This window comes from Lingula anatina, chromosome 8 (genome assembly GCF_051362555.1).
Source record: "Lingula anatina isolate TDL-2025a chromosome 8, LinAna3.0, whole genome shotgun sequence".
Lineage (NCBI taxonomy): Eukaryota > Metazoa > Brachiopoda > Lingulata > Lingulida > Lingulidae > Lingula > Lingula anatina.
Genome location: NC_141774.1, coordinates 15,531,445 through 15,545,516, shown reverse-complemented (window position 1 = coordinate 15,545,516; position 14,072 = coordinate 15,531,445). Strand labels below are relative to the sequence as shown.

General features: G+C 35.5%; 2 long non-coding RNA genes across 2 annotated transcripts in view; both read right to left on the bottom strand.

Annotated features, from left to right (window-relative positions):
- LOC106168921 (uncharacterized) overlaps window positions 1-14,072 on the bottom strand; it is a 58,412-nt gene that overhangs the window by 2,379 nt on the left and 41,961 nt on the right. The window lies entirely within an intron of this gene.
- LOC106159068 (uncharacterized) lies at window positions 3,183-13,344 on the bottom strand. The gene is made up of 3 exons (XR_002886233.2): window positions 13,256-13,344; window positions 3,910-4,046; window positions 3,183-3,369 (listed from the first exon to the last, which is right to left on the bottom strand). It is a non-coding gene; the product is annotated as an uncharacterized LOC106159068 (long non-coding RNA).

The window sequence follows — 14,072 nt, the reverse complement described above, 5'->3', positions numbered from 1 at the left end:
AACATCTTCAAAGAACTGTGCATTTACCTAAAACTAATTTAAGATTATTTTTATTTAATTATTGTTGTTTTTAGCTTTCATTTTATTTTACTCATAATTTATAATTTTGGAATTAAATTTTCACTATATCTTATTTCTCATCTTATTGAAAATCGACCTCTGGATATTGAGAAAACCAGATCGTGAGAAAAGCGAGAAAATTCACAGAATTTGTAAAATATGCCTAAAACTTTCAAAATTTAGATAATTCACTCCAGTTTTCCTTTTGAATTATCTCTGTTATCGAGCAAAAATTATCAGTCTTCAACAAGGAAATATACAGAATAACGTCGACATGAGATATTGTCCCAACAATATATTTTGTTTCAAACATTTCCTTTAACATTATTACACAACTCAACTTAATAAAGCAATAACCATTTGTTAAACCGTCTTCTAACGACAGATATTACCTGCTTGTTCAAAGTCTACCAGCAGTGCACCATCACACACACACACACACACACACACACACACACACACATATCACTTCTTTTTTAAGTGTACTTGCTTTCTTCTATTTTGAATACACACGGAACAAATTCGAAAATAAAGTCAACCCTTTGTTGTTGTTGTTGTAGATTTATTCTAAAACATTTACTGTTGATTGGCGAGGAAGATGTCACTTTCTAGTAAATAAATCTACCACGTACATGATAAAGAAAATTACAAATTGCATGGAAATTAGTCTATTTATTATGTTTATAAACAGTTAATTAACGCCCGCTAGAGGTGCTAACCATCTGTCCTCGTTACATTATTGTGCTCCGCATCTGGGGTGGTATGTAAACAATTAAGTTTCTAAATGTCAAAGACAAGTGGCGCATGTTTAACAATTATAAAACTCAAGATTAAACTCGGTGGTAATTTCAGCAGATATGCCTTAAAACGATCACCAACGGGACTTCATAATTTATGAACCCGTTTTCAACTTAAAAATATTATATTGCCTGATTCTATTTACAAAACATGATAAAAAGTCTGGGATTTATGGAAAAGTTCTGATATTTCCAGTAAAATTAGTTTCCTAATATAAAAAAATAAGGTTTAACGGCCATTGCGTGTGTTAATTCAGTTTCCAAGCGTCGTGCAGAAGGGTAATTATCGTGTATTTTTAATTGGTTTGTTTATGTAGCATTAAATACAGGTCGGTGTAAAGACACTCGTTTTGAAACACATGGAAGCATCTATTAGATGCTGCTTTATGGACACGCTATAGCTGTTACATGCACAAAGTTGTGAGCGGTTGTGAGGGTTGTGGGAAAGTGGTGACAATGATAGTCAAGTGGTTCCCAGATTATTCCTTTATTTGATCTAGTTCAGGTTTTCGCCGATGACTACCATTGGTGTTTTGGCACCAATATGGTATCCACTCCATATACTGATGCTGTCAACGACTTTTGTCACTTTAGACGCGGCACAAGCTTCGTCGTAAGCTTCTTCTGGCTAGTTGAGTAGTTCAGGTGAAATCTGACCTCAGTAAAATAAGCCTCGTACGTGGTTTCAGTGTTCTACCCAGAAACGGCCATGGGCTCCAATTCATTAGAGAAACAGACGACGGTGTTTTACTGTTCACAGTGGGTTCCTCGGAGGTCGCCTGGTATTCTAACTTGTTAAAACCAGTAACCTGTTAAAAGCAATTTAGTGTCCACTATCGTCCTTGAAAAACGCGTTTTGGTGGCAATTTACCCCTCATGAACGGACTGGGTGCTATTTGTTTATTTGCAGCAGCATATCCCGAAAGACAGTGGTTCCTGTATCCTTCTGGTAAGATTTTGATAAATTGGCCGTAGCCTCTGTGTAGGTACACCAGTCTGGACATTACTCTGTTAAACTGTGCAGACTGTTCCTTTTGGAGCAACAATCTGTCTGCCAATGTTTGCCTTTTCGCAAAATTCTGCTACAGATCAACAATTTTGTAAAGCACTGCTTAGCTCATTTTATGCACTGCAAATCCAATCTCTTGTAGCTTCTATATAGTAGTTGCCGACATATGGATAATTTTTTTGACAGAACCATGCTTTGCCAAAGCGGTGTTTTGACCTACCCAAAGGAGCACCATCCAATATCCACTGGATATTACATAATACAGCAGTGCAACAGGCATAGTAATCAATTAATTGGTAGCGCCTCTCTATTCACATATCTTATATGAGAACGGGTGTTTTCGGAAAAAAAAATAATGCATTTTTATCTAGGTTTATCTTTGAAATATCCCACATTAAAAGTCAAGTCTGTGCATTGCTATTTATATAAATTATAACAAACAGCACATGTGCTGATTTTCTGCTCAGATTGAACGCCTCGTTGAAAAGGGGCAACGTGTATATCTTTCGGTGTTCCTTAAATTAGAGCAAACTACATACATACGTTTATGATTTAAAAACTGTTCTTAAAGTCACAAATCCACGGAGCTTTCGGGCTTTTTAGCACAGATGTATCTCAAATACATTCGGAACGACTTCTTATGTCTTTATATGGCAAAATTGAAGACGGGCACCAAATTTTTAATGGATAAAGTGAAGGCGGTTCAAAGGGATGTGGACAGTACGGCCTAGAGGTGGCGACATGGTCTTGTAGACTTCGCGGAAAACGTGTCTCACAAGAGCAGTGCAGTGGTTGAATTGGAGCAAAAACGTCACTTGGGAAGTGCATGAAAACATGCACCAACTGTAAGTTATATGTACCTGTACCAAGGAAAACAAAAGGCATTATCTTTGTATTGCTTTTGACTTATATGATTTTATATTAATGAGAGAATGTGAAAAAAACCAGAAGAAAACATCTGCAAACGTTTTACCAGTGTTCGACAGCACGTACATATAATTTGCAATAGTATATTTTTTTCGTTTCTTGTAATGTCATTTTCAAAGAGTTATCACCTAGCATTATTTCTTGATATATAATGTGATAACTGTAATTATTTTATTTTTATTTTTTGATATGACCAACCTGTGCGCAAATTACTAATCGTTACTATAACTTAAGTTAGTGCTTTTGATTTCAATAAAGCTTGGTAAGGTTACTTTTTCATTCATGTTAATGAAATAAATGATAGACCTCTAAATTCAAGTGCATTGCCCATCGGTGTAATAAACGTACTAAGCATTCAAACGATTTCTAACAACAACAAAGAAAATAAATTCTGAGCTTTGACGATGCAGTAAATACAGCCCATTTACTACAAACTTTATTATGGCAACTTATTTTTGAATTCAAAATTCCCAAAAAAAGTCCAAATACAGCAGCTGTACATTTAGCTGAGGGACTAATTTCCTGTTTTCTTCCGTATGTCCAACTGGTCATGGTTACTTTCGACGGGTGGCTATTCTGAAAACAAAACAAAAAATGTAATTTTAAACTGTAAAATAATAAACCGTTGCATTAAACTGACCATATATTATTCAATATGCATTTGTTCTACTCAGTTACTTGAATGAACATAATGTGGTTGCATTAGATAATATAATCTCTCACACACACACACACACACACACACACCATGGCTTTCTGTGTCCCAGCTCACTCTCATTTTCTCTACTCTCTCTCTTTCTTTCTTGAAAAAAAAAATCAAGAAACGTTTATCTCGGTTTTCTATTTCGGTCTTTAAACTAATGCATTTGGGCAAACTTAATTTGTTATCAAAAAAAAAAAAAACTTTTCTGTGGAGTCAGTAAACTTTGTTTAAATGAGCCATTGATTCCTTCTAATAATCTCTAACAACAATATCACCAAATTGACTTGTGGAATTTACTAATAGGTTTTATCAGTCTCAGATAAGCACAGTTATCAACATATTTATGTTAAACAAGAAGCTGGTCTGAATATATATTAGTGAAAATACTGGCATGAACAATGTGATCACAGCACCATTTATTTTGTGTAATCGCTGGCACCACAGCGGCAATTTGGGGGCTTTCCGACGCAGTAGCAAGTCCCATGGTCGGTATGACAAATTTGGCCACAGCAGGAGCACGTAGCACGCGCTATACCTTGTCCGGCTGTGTCTAATATCAAAATAAAAATGCAAAATATAAACGTGTTACTGAAAGTCCATATGCATTTATTTTACGCATAATTTCTCAATTCAAATGTTAATGAAGGAAAGCAACATAGCGGAACTTAAAATGTGCGTTATTTAAAATTTTTCTTAGGAGTGGGTAATGCGTGGCACTATCCACGCTATAGTGAACTCCAAATACATTTTCTGGTCTCCATTCCATTCAATTTCTTACCGGTATTTGTCGGTAGTGACAAATAATCTTTTTGGCTGTTTTAGCTTATTTTTGAGAGTGAAATACAAAGAACAGACATTCCTCATAGACGATACTAAAATGGTTTTGCATATATATTGAGATATTTTCTATCTTGACAGTGTCAAGATAATTTATGGAAATACAAATTTAGGCAGAATTATACGTTTCACTTTGTATTTCAAAAGGAATCAAAATACCACTGTCAGTTAGCACTCACATCTGCCTATCTGCAAATTTTGAATTACTGAACACTGCACTTTATTTAGTTGGATGCTGTAATGTACAGACTTGACATTTAATATGGAATATTTTTTTCCAAATCATTTTTCAATTGTTTTTTTCCTATTTTGCATACTGATAAATGAAAATAAGGATTAAAATCGTGTTTTTATAACTTTTAATTATCTCTTTGATGTCATTGTGGCATCAGTTCATTAATGGAATTCGCCAGAGGAGCAAACAAAAACACATTGCCTATTCTATGTCATACGACAACCATTAAAAGGGATATTTTGGACCTCCATATTTTCCAAATTATTGTCTGTAAAAGAGTTAAACGCTCCACAAAGGACCCTCATGTCAGTGTCTAGTCACAGTAACGGTCGCTGTTATGCCTGACTTCTTCCGGCTGCTACCAGCGCTGTCAAGTGGCAAGGCATACCTTGGGAAAGGTTTTTCAAGTTCAATCTGGAATAACTTTCCAGGCATCGGTCAAAATCTGCCCAATTTGGTCCAGTTTTGTTGTAGGACATGTAGTCCATTGATTCAGAGAGAAATGGCCTACCCACATATTGTCTATGTGGTTCAAATATGGCGATTTTTATGACCAAGGTAGCTGCTCATTCCCTTGGTTCTGTAAGTAAACTGCTATTAAAAGTGCTCTGTGTGAACCGGCAATCTCACCGTGCAACATAAAATTGTTCTTAAGTTGTCCCCTATCAAATGATAGCCAAGTGGTTCCCAGATTATTTCTTTATTTGATCTGGTTCAGGTTTTCGTCGATGACTACCATTGGTGTTTTGGCACCAATGTGGTATCCACTCCATATACTGACGCTGTTAATGACCTTAGTCACTTAAGACGCGGCACACGCTTCGTCGTTGGCCTCTTCTGGATGTCTGTAAACTCTGTTTTGACTGTTGAGCGGTACAGGTGAAATCTGACCTCAATAAAGAAAGCCACGAGATTTCAGTGTTCAGCCCAGAAACAGTCAAGGTCTCCAATTCAATAGAGAAACATACAACGATGTTTTGCTGTTTATAGTGGGTTCCTCGGAGGTCGTCTGGTATTCTAACCTGCTAAAACCAGTTTGGTGTTCGCTAAGGGCCTTGAAAAATGCGTTTTGGTGGCAATTTACCCCTCATTCTGAACAGACTAGGTGGCTTTTGTTTAGTTGCAACAGCATATCCCGAAAGACAATGGGTCCTGTACCCTGGTGGTAAGATTTCAATACATAGGGTGTGGCCTCTGTGTAGGTACATCAGTCTGGGCATTACTCTATAAAACTGTGCGGACCGTTTCGTTTGGCACAATTATCTGTCTGGCAATGCCTGTCTTTTTCGTGCCATTCTGCCACAGATTAACAAATTTGTAAAGCACTGCATAGCTCATTTTACACACTGCAAACCCGACCACTTGCATGCAAAATTTCAAATTCTTCTATGCAGTAGTTGCCGACATATGGAGAGTTTTTTGACAGAACCATGCTTTGCCAAAACCAAGCCTTGACCTGCCCAAAGGAGCACTACCAAATTAAATCACTGCATATTACATAATGCAGCAGCGCAACAAACCTGGTGTTCAGTTAATTGGTAGCGACACACCTGACTACACACTTCTCCATTCACATATCTTATATGAGATCGGAGTTTGTGAAAAAAGAACGCATTTTCACCTAGGCATACCTTCGAAACTGAAATATTCCATATTAAATGTCAAGTCTGTATGTATAAACAATGGTGTGATTTTGATCAAGACCTCTTTTAATCAAGTTACGACCTACTAAATTTCACTCCAGCTGAGATAACGTCTGCCTAGATTACAGTCTCAGTTCCTTTTCCTCAATCATTTGTACACGGTGCTATGCAACAAAACCATTATCATTTGTCAAAGCAACGTCTAAAATCAGAAGCGCTCTCTCATTTTTCAACCTAAACAATTTTGTCACCATTACCCTTTTTGTCGTGGTAATATTCCAATTTGTTTACATACAAGTGATAACCTCAACTTAATTTAATTTACATTGTTTCATTATTTTAATTAAATCTAACTCTCTAATATCGAACTAAAAAGATAAATACAAGCATAGATGTATTTGTAATAGACCAGACGTATTCACATCTTTCGTACAACATCTTCAAAGAACTGCGCATTTACCTTAAACTAATTTAATATTTTTTAATTAAATTATTGTTGTTTTTAGCTTTTATTTTATTTTACTCATAATTAATATTTTAGAAATCTTAATTTTTACTATATTTTATTTGTCATCTTATTGAAAATAGACCACTGGATATTGAGAAAATCAGATCGTGAGAAAAGCGAGAATATTCACAGAATTTGTAAAATATACCTAATACTTTTAAAATTTAGATAATTCACTCCAGTTTTCCATTTGAATTCTCTCTGTTATCGAGCAAAAATTATCAGTCTTCAACAAGGAAATATACAGAATAACGACAACATGAGATATTGTCCCAACAAGATATTTTGTTTCAAACATTTCCTTTATCATTATTACACAACTCAACGTAATAAAGCAATTACCATTTGTTAAAGCGTCTTCTAACGACAGATATTACCTGCTTGTTCAAAGTCTACCAGCAGTCCACCATCACACACACACACACACACACACACACACACACACACACACACATATATATATATATATATATATATATATATATATATATATATATATATATATATATATATAGATAGATAGATAGATAGATAGATAGATAGATAGATAGATAGATAGACTTGACATTTAATATGGAATATTTTTTCCAAATCATAAATCATCAGTTTTTTCCTGTTTTGGTGACTGATAAATGAAAATAATGATTACAGTCGTGTTTAAATAACTTTTAATAATCTCTTTATTGTCATTTTGACATCAGTTCATTTATTGAAATCGCCAGTGAAGCAAACAAAAATACATTGCCTTTTCTATGTCATACGACAACCATTGAAAACGATATTTTAGATCTCCATATTTTCCAAACTATCGTCTTTAAAAGAGTTAAACGCCCCACAAAGGACCCTCATATCAGTGTCTAGTCACAGCAACAGTCGCTGTTACGCCTGACCTCATCTGGCCGCTACCAGAGCTGTCAAGCGGCAAGGAATTCCATGGGATAGGTTTTTAGAGTTTAATCTGGAATAAAATTTCAGGCAACGGTCAAAACTTGTTCAATTTGGTTCAGTTTTGTTGTAGGGCAGGTGGGCCGTTGTTTCGGCGAGTAATTACCCACCCACATATTGTCTATGTGGTTCATAAATGGCGATTTTGATGACCAAGGTAGCTGCTCATTCCCTTGGTTCTGTAAGTTATCTGCTATTAAAAGTGCTCTGTGTGAACCGGCAATCTCATCATGCACCCTAAAACTGTTCCTAAGGTGTCCAGTATCAAATTATACCACATGGGTTCCCATATTATTCCTTTATTTGGTCTGGTTCAGGTTTTCGTCGATGACTACCATTGGTGCTTTGGCACCAATGTAGTATCTACTCCAAATACTGGTGCTGTCAATGACCCTAGTCACTTTAGAAGCAGCACACGCTTCGTCGAAGGCCTCATCAGGATGTCTATTTACTCTGTTTTGACCAGTTGGGCAGTACAGGTGAAATCTGACCTCAATAAAGAAAGCCACGCAGTTTCAGTGTTCTACTCAGAAACGGTCATGGCCCTCAATTCATTAGAGAAACAGACGACGCTGTTTTGCTGTTAACAGTGGCTAACTCAGAGGTCGTCTTGTATCCTAACCTGCTGAAACCAGTATGGTGTTCGGTAAATGCCTTGAAAAACGCGTTTTGGTGACAATTTGCCCCTCATTCTGAACGGACTAGGTGGCTTTCGTTTAGTTACAGCAGCATATCCAGAAGGACAGTGCGTCCTGCACAGTGGTGGTAAGATTTCGATACATTGGGCGTGGCCTCTGTGTAGGTACATCAGTTTTGGCATAACTCTATAAAACTGTGCGGACCATACCGTGTGACACAATAGTCCGTCTGGCAAAGTCTGTCTTTTTCGCTCCATTCTGGCATAGATCAACAATTTTTTAAAACACTGCTTAACTCATTTTACGCAATGCAAAACCGTACGCTTGCATGCAAAATTTCAAATTCGTAGATGCAGCAGTTGCGGACATATGGATACTTTTTTGGCAGAACCATGCTTCGCCAAAGCCAAGCTTTGGCCAGCCCAATGGAGCACTACCCAATTAAATTACTGCATATCACACAATGTAGCAATGCAACAGACAGACTTGTCAGTTAATTGGTAGCGACACACCTGACTAGACACTTCTTCAGTCAGATATCTAATAGGATATCTTAGTTAAAAAAAAAAAAAAAAAGAACGCATTTTACCAAGGTATACCTTTGAAATTGAAATATTCCATATTAAATGTCAAGTATATATATATATATATATATATATATATATATATATATATATATATATATATATATATATATATATATATATATATATATATATCACTTCTTTTTAAGTGTACATGCTTTCTTCTTTTTTGAATGCACACGGAACAAATTCGAAAATAAAGTCAACCCTTTGTTATTGTTGTAGATTTATTCTAAAACATTTACATTGATTGGCGAGGAAGATGTCATTTTCTAGCAAATAAATCTACCACGTACATGATAAAGAAAATTACAAATTCAAAGGAAATTAGTCAAATTATTTTGTTTAGAAACAGTTAATTAACGCCCGCTAGAGGTGCTAACCATCTGTCCTCATTACATTATTGTGCTCCGCATCTGAGGTGGTATGTAAACAATTAAGTTTCTAAATGTCAAAGACAAGTGGCGCATGTTTAACAATTATAAAACTCAAGATTAAACTCGGTGGTAATTTCATCAGATATGCCTTAAAACGATCACCAACGTGACTTCATAATTTATGAACCCGTTTTCAACTTATAAATATTATATTGCCCGATTCTACATGTATTTACAAAACATGATAAAAAGTCTGGGATTTATGGAAAAGTTATGAAATTTCCAGTAAAATTAGTTTCCTAATATAAAAAATAAGGTTTAACGGCCATTGCGTGTCTTAATTCAGTTTCCAAGCGTCGTGCAGAAGGATAATTATCGTCTTTTTTTAATTGTTTTTTTTATGTAGCATTAAATACAGGGCGGTGTAAAGACACTCGTTTTGAAACACATGGAAGCGTCTCTAAGGAAGATCCTTTTAGATGCTGCTTTATGGGCACGCTATAGCTGTTACATGCACAAAGTTGCGAGCGGTTGTGAGGGTTGGGGGAAATATGGCTTAGTGGTGACAATGATAGTCAAGTGGTTCCTTGATTATTCCTTTATTTGATCTAGTTCAGGTTTTCGCCGATGACTGCCATTGGTGTTTTGGCACCAATGTGGTATCCACTCCAAATACTGATGCTGTCAACGACTTCAGTCACTTTAGACGCGGCACACGCTTGTTGTAAGCTTCTTCTGGGTGTAAACTCTATTTTGGCTAGTTGAGTAGTTCAGGTGAAATTTGACCTCAGTAAAATAAGCCTCGTACGTGGTTTCATTGTTCTACCCAGAAACGGTCATGGTCTCCAATTCATTAGAGAAACAGGCGACGGTGTTTTACTGTTCACAGTGGGTTCCTCGGGGGTCGCCTTGTATTCTAACTTGTTAAAACCAGTAACCTGTTAAAAACAGTTTAGTGTCCGCTAACGTCCTTGAAAAACGCATTTCGGTGGCAATTTACTCTTCATGAACGGACTGGGTGGTTTTTGTTTAGTTGCAGCAGCATATCCCGAAAGACAGTGGTTCCTGTAGCCCTGTTGTAAGATTTTGATACTTTGGCCGTAGCCTTTGTTTAGGTACACTAGTCTGGACATATCTCTGTTAAACTGTGCAGACTGTTCATTTTGGAGCAACATTCTGTCTGCCAATGTTTGCCTTTTCGCAAAATTCTGCTACAGATCAACAATTTTGTAAAACACTGCTTAGCTCATTTTACGCAATGCAAATCCGATCTCTTGTAGCTGAAATTCAACTTCTTTTATGAAGTAGTTGCCGACATACGGATAATTTTTTGACAGAACAATGCATATCTTATATGAGATCGGGTGTTTTCGAAAAAAATATCATGCATTTTTACCCAGGTTTATCTTTGAAATATTCCATATTAAATGTCAAGTCTGTATATTGCTAGTTATATATACTATAACACACAGCACATGTGCTGGTTTTCTGCTCAGATTGAACGCCTCGTTGAAAAGGGGCAACGTGTATATCTTTCGTTGTTCCTTGAATTACAGCAAACCACATACATATGTTTATGATTTAAAAACTGTTCTTAAATTCATGAATCAACGGAGGTTTCGGGCTTTTCATCACAGATGTATCTCAAATACATCCAGTACGAATTCCTTATGTCCTTATATGGCAAAATTGAAGACCGACACCAAAAATTTAATGGATAAAGTGAAGGGGGCGAGGTATAAAGGCTGTTCAAAGGAGTGTGGGCAGTACGACCTGAAGGTGGCGACATGGTCTTGTAGACTTCGCGGAAAACGTGTCTCAGAAGAGCAGTGCGGTGGAGGAATTGGAGCAAAAACGTCACATAGGAAGTGCATGAAAACATACACCAACTGTTAGTTACATGTACGTGTATCAAGGAAAACAAAAGGCATAATATTTTTATTGCTTTTGGCTAATATGATTTTATATTAATGAGAGAATATAAAAAAAGCCAGAAGAAAACATCTGCAAACTTTTTGTCAGTGTTCGACAGCACGTACATATAATTTGCACTAGTATACTTTTTCGTTTCTTGTAATGTCATTTCCAAAGAGTTATCCCCTAGCATTATTTCTTGATATATAATGTGATAACTGTAATTATTATTTTTTTTTTTTTGATATGACCAACCTGTGCGCAAATTACTAATCGTTACTATAACTTAAGTTAGTGCTTTTGATTTCAATAAAGCGAACTTGATAAGTTTACTTTTTCATTCATGTTAATGAAATAAATGATAGACCTCTAAATTCAAGTGCATTGCCCATCGGTGTAATAAACGTACTAAGCATTCAGACGATTTCTAACAACAACAAGGAAAATAAATTCTGAGCTTTGACGATGCAGTAAATACAACGTATTTACTACGAACTTTATAATATTCACTTATTGTTGAATTCAAAATTCACAAAAAATGTCCAAATACAGCAGCTTAACATTTAGATGAGTTTGGAGTTCCGTATGTCCAACTGGTCATGCTTACTTTCGACGGGTGGCTATCCTGAAAACAAAACAAAAAATGTCATTTTTAACTGTAAAATAATAAACCGTTGCATTAAATTGACCATATATAATTCAATATGCATTTGTCCTATTAAGTTACTTGAATGAACATAATATGGTTCCATTGGATAATATAATCTCTCTCTCTCTCTCTCTCTCTCTCACACACACACACACACACACACACACACACACCATGGCTTTCTCTGTCCCAGCTCACTCTCATTTTCTCTTTTCTCTCTCTCTCTTTCTTTCTTGAAATAAAATTTAAGAAACGTTTATCCCGTTTTTGTTTCTCGGTCTTGAAACTGATGCACTTGGGCAAACTTTTGCAAACTTTGAAAAAACTTTTCTGTGGAGTCAGTACACTTATATTAAATGAGCCATTAATTCCTTCTTATAATCTCTCACACAATATCACCAAATTGACTTCTGGAATTTACTAATTGGTTTTATCAGTTTCAGATAAGCACTGTTATCAACATTTTTTATGTTTAACAAGTAGCTGGTCTGAATTTATATTAATGAAAATACTGGCATGAACAATATGATCACAGTACCATTTATCTTGGGTAATCGCGGGCACCACATTGGCAATTAGGGGGACTTCCGACGCAGTAGCAAGTCCCACTGTCGGTATGACACGTTTGGCCACAGCAGGTGCATGTAGCACGCGCTATACTTTGTCCGGCTGTGTCTAATATCAAAATGAAAAACGCAAAATATAAACGTGTTACTGAAAGTCCATGTGCATTTATTTTGTGCGTAATATCTCAATTCAAATGTTAATGAAGGAAAGTAACAAAGTGGAACGTAAAATTGTGTTTTTTTCCAATTCCGCTCAGGAATAAGTAATGCGTGGCACTATCCATGCCCTTGTGAACTCCAAATACATTTTCCTTGTCTAGATTCCATTCAATTTCTTACTGGTATTTTTTTCTTTTTTGTTTTAGTGATAAATAATCTTTTGATTCTTTTAGCATATTTTTCAGTGTGATATATATATATATATATATATATATATATATATATATATATATATATATATATATATATATATATATATATATATATTGAGATACTTTCTAACTTGACACCGTCACGATAATTTATGCAAATACAAATTAAGGCATAATTATACGTTTCACTTTGTGTTTCAAAAGGAAGCAAAATACCACTGTCAGTTAGCACTCACGTCTATCTGCAAATTTTGAATTACTGAACACTGCACGTTATTTAGTTGGATGCTGTAATGCACATATAAACAATGGTGTGATTTTGATCAAGACCTCTTTTAGTCCAGTTACGACCTACTAATGTAAGATTTAAAATTAAATTTCACTCTAGCGGAGATAACATCTGCCTAGATTACGGTCTCAGTTCTGACGTACCTCTTTTCTTTGCTCTAGATTTTACACTTCAAGTCATTGTTAATACTTTGTGTCTCTCACCTTCTATGACAACAGCGGCAAAGAGCACCAAGAGCACAAGAAGAGCGCAATACTTCATTATTCCAATTGAAGCTGTCCTAGCAAGAGACTGGATCAGTTCTTTACGATGAGATTTGCAACCCAAGCCGCTATTTATACGTTTCTGTGCAACCAAATCCCTATCAATCTTCAGCACGGAAACACAGAATAAAATTGTCATGAAATATGGTCCCAGGAATGTATTTTCGGTTTCAAACTTTCCCTCAATCATTTATACACTGTGTTATGCAAAAAAATCATTATCATTTGTTGAAGGGACGTCTAAAAGCAGAAGCGCTCTCTCATTTTTCAACCCAAACAATTTTTCAACCATTACCCTTTTTTGTCGTGGTTGAATTCCAATTTGTTTTGCATACAAGTGATAACCACAACTTAATTTAATTTGCATTGTTTCATTATTTTAATTAAATCTAATATCGAACTAAGATGATAAATGCAAGCAAAGATCTTTCGTGCAACATCTTCAAAGAACTGCGCATTTACCTTAAACTAATTTAAGATTTTTAAATTTAATTATTGTTGTTTTTAGTTTTTTTTTTATTTAATTTCACTCATAATTTATGATTTTGGAATTTAATTTTCACTATATCTTATTTCTCATCTTATTGAAAATCGACCTCTGGATATTGAGAAAACCAGATCGTGAGAAAAGCGAGAATATTCACAGAATTTGTAAAATATGCCTAAAACTTTCAAAATTTAGATAATTCACTCCAGTTTTCCAGTTGAATTATCTCTGTTATCGAGCAAAAATTATCAGTCTTCAACAAGGAAATAT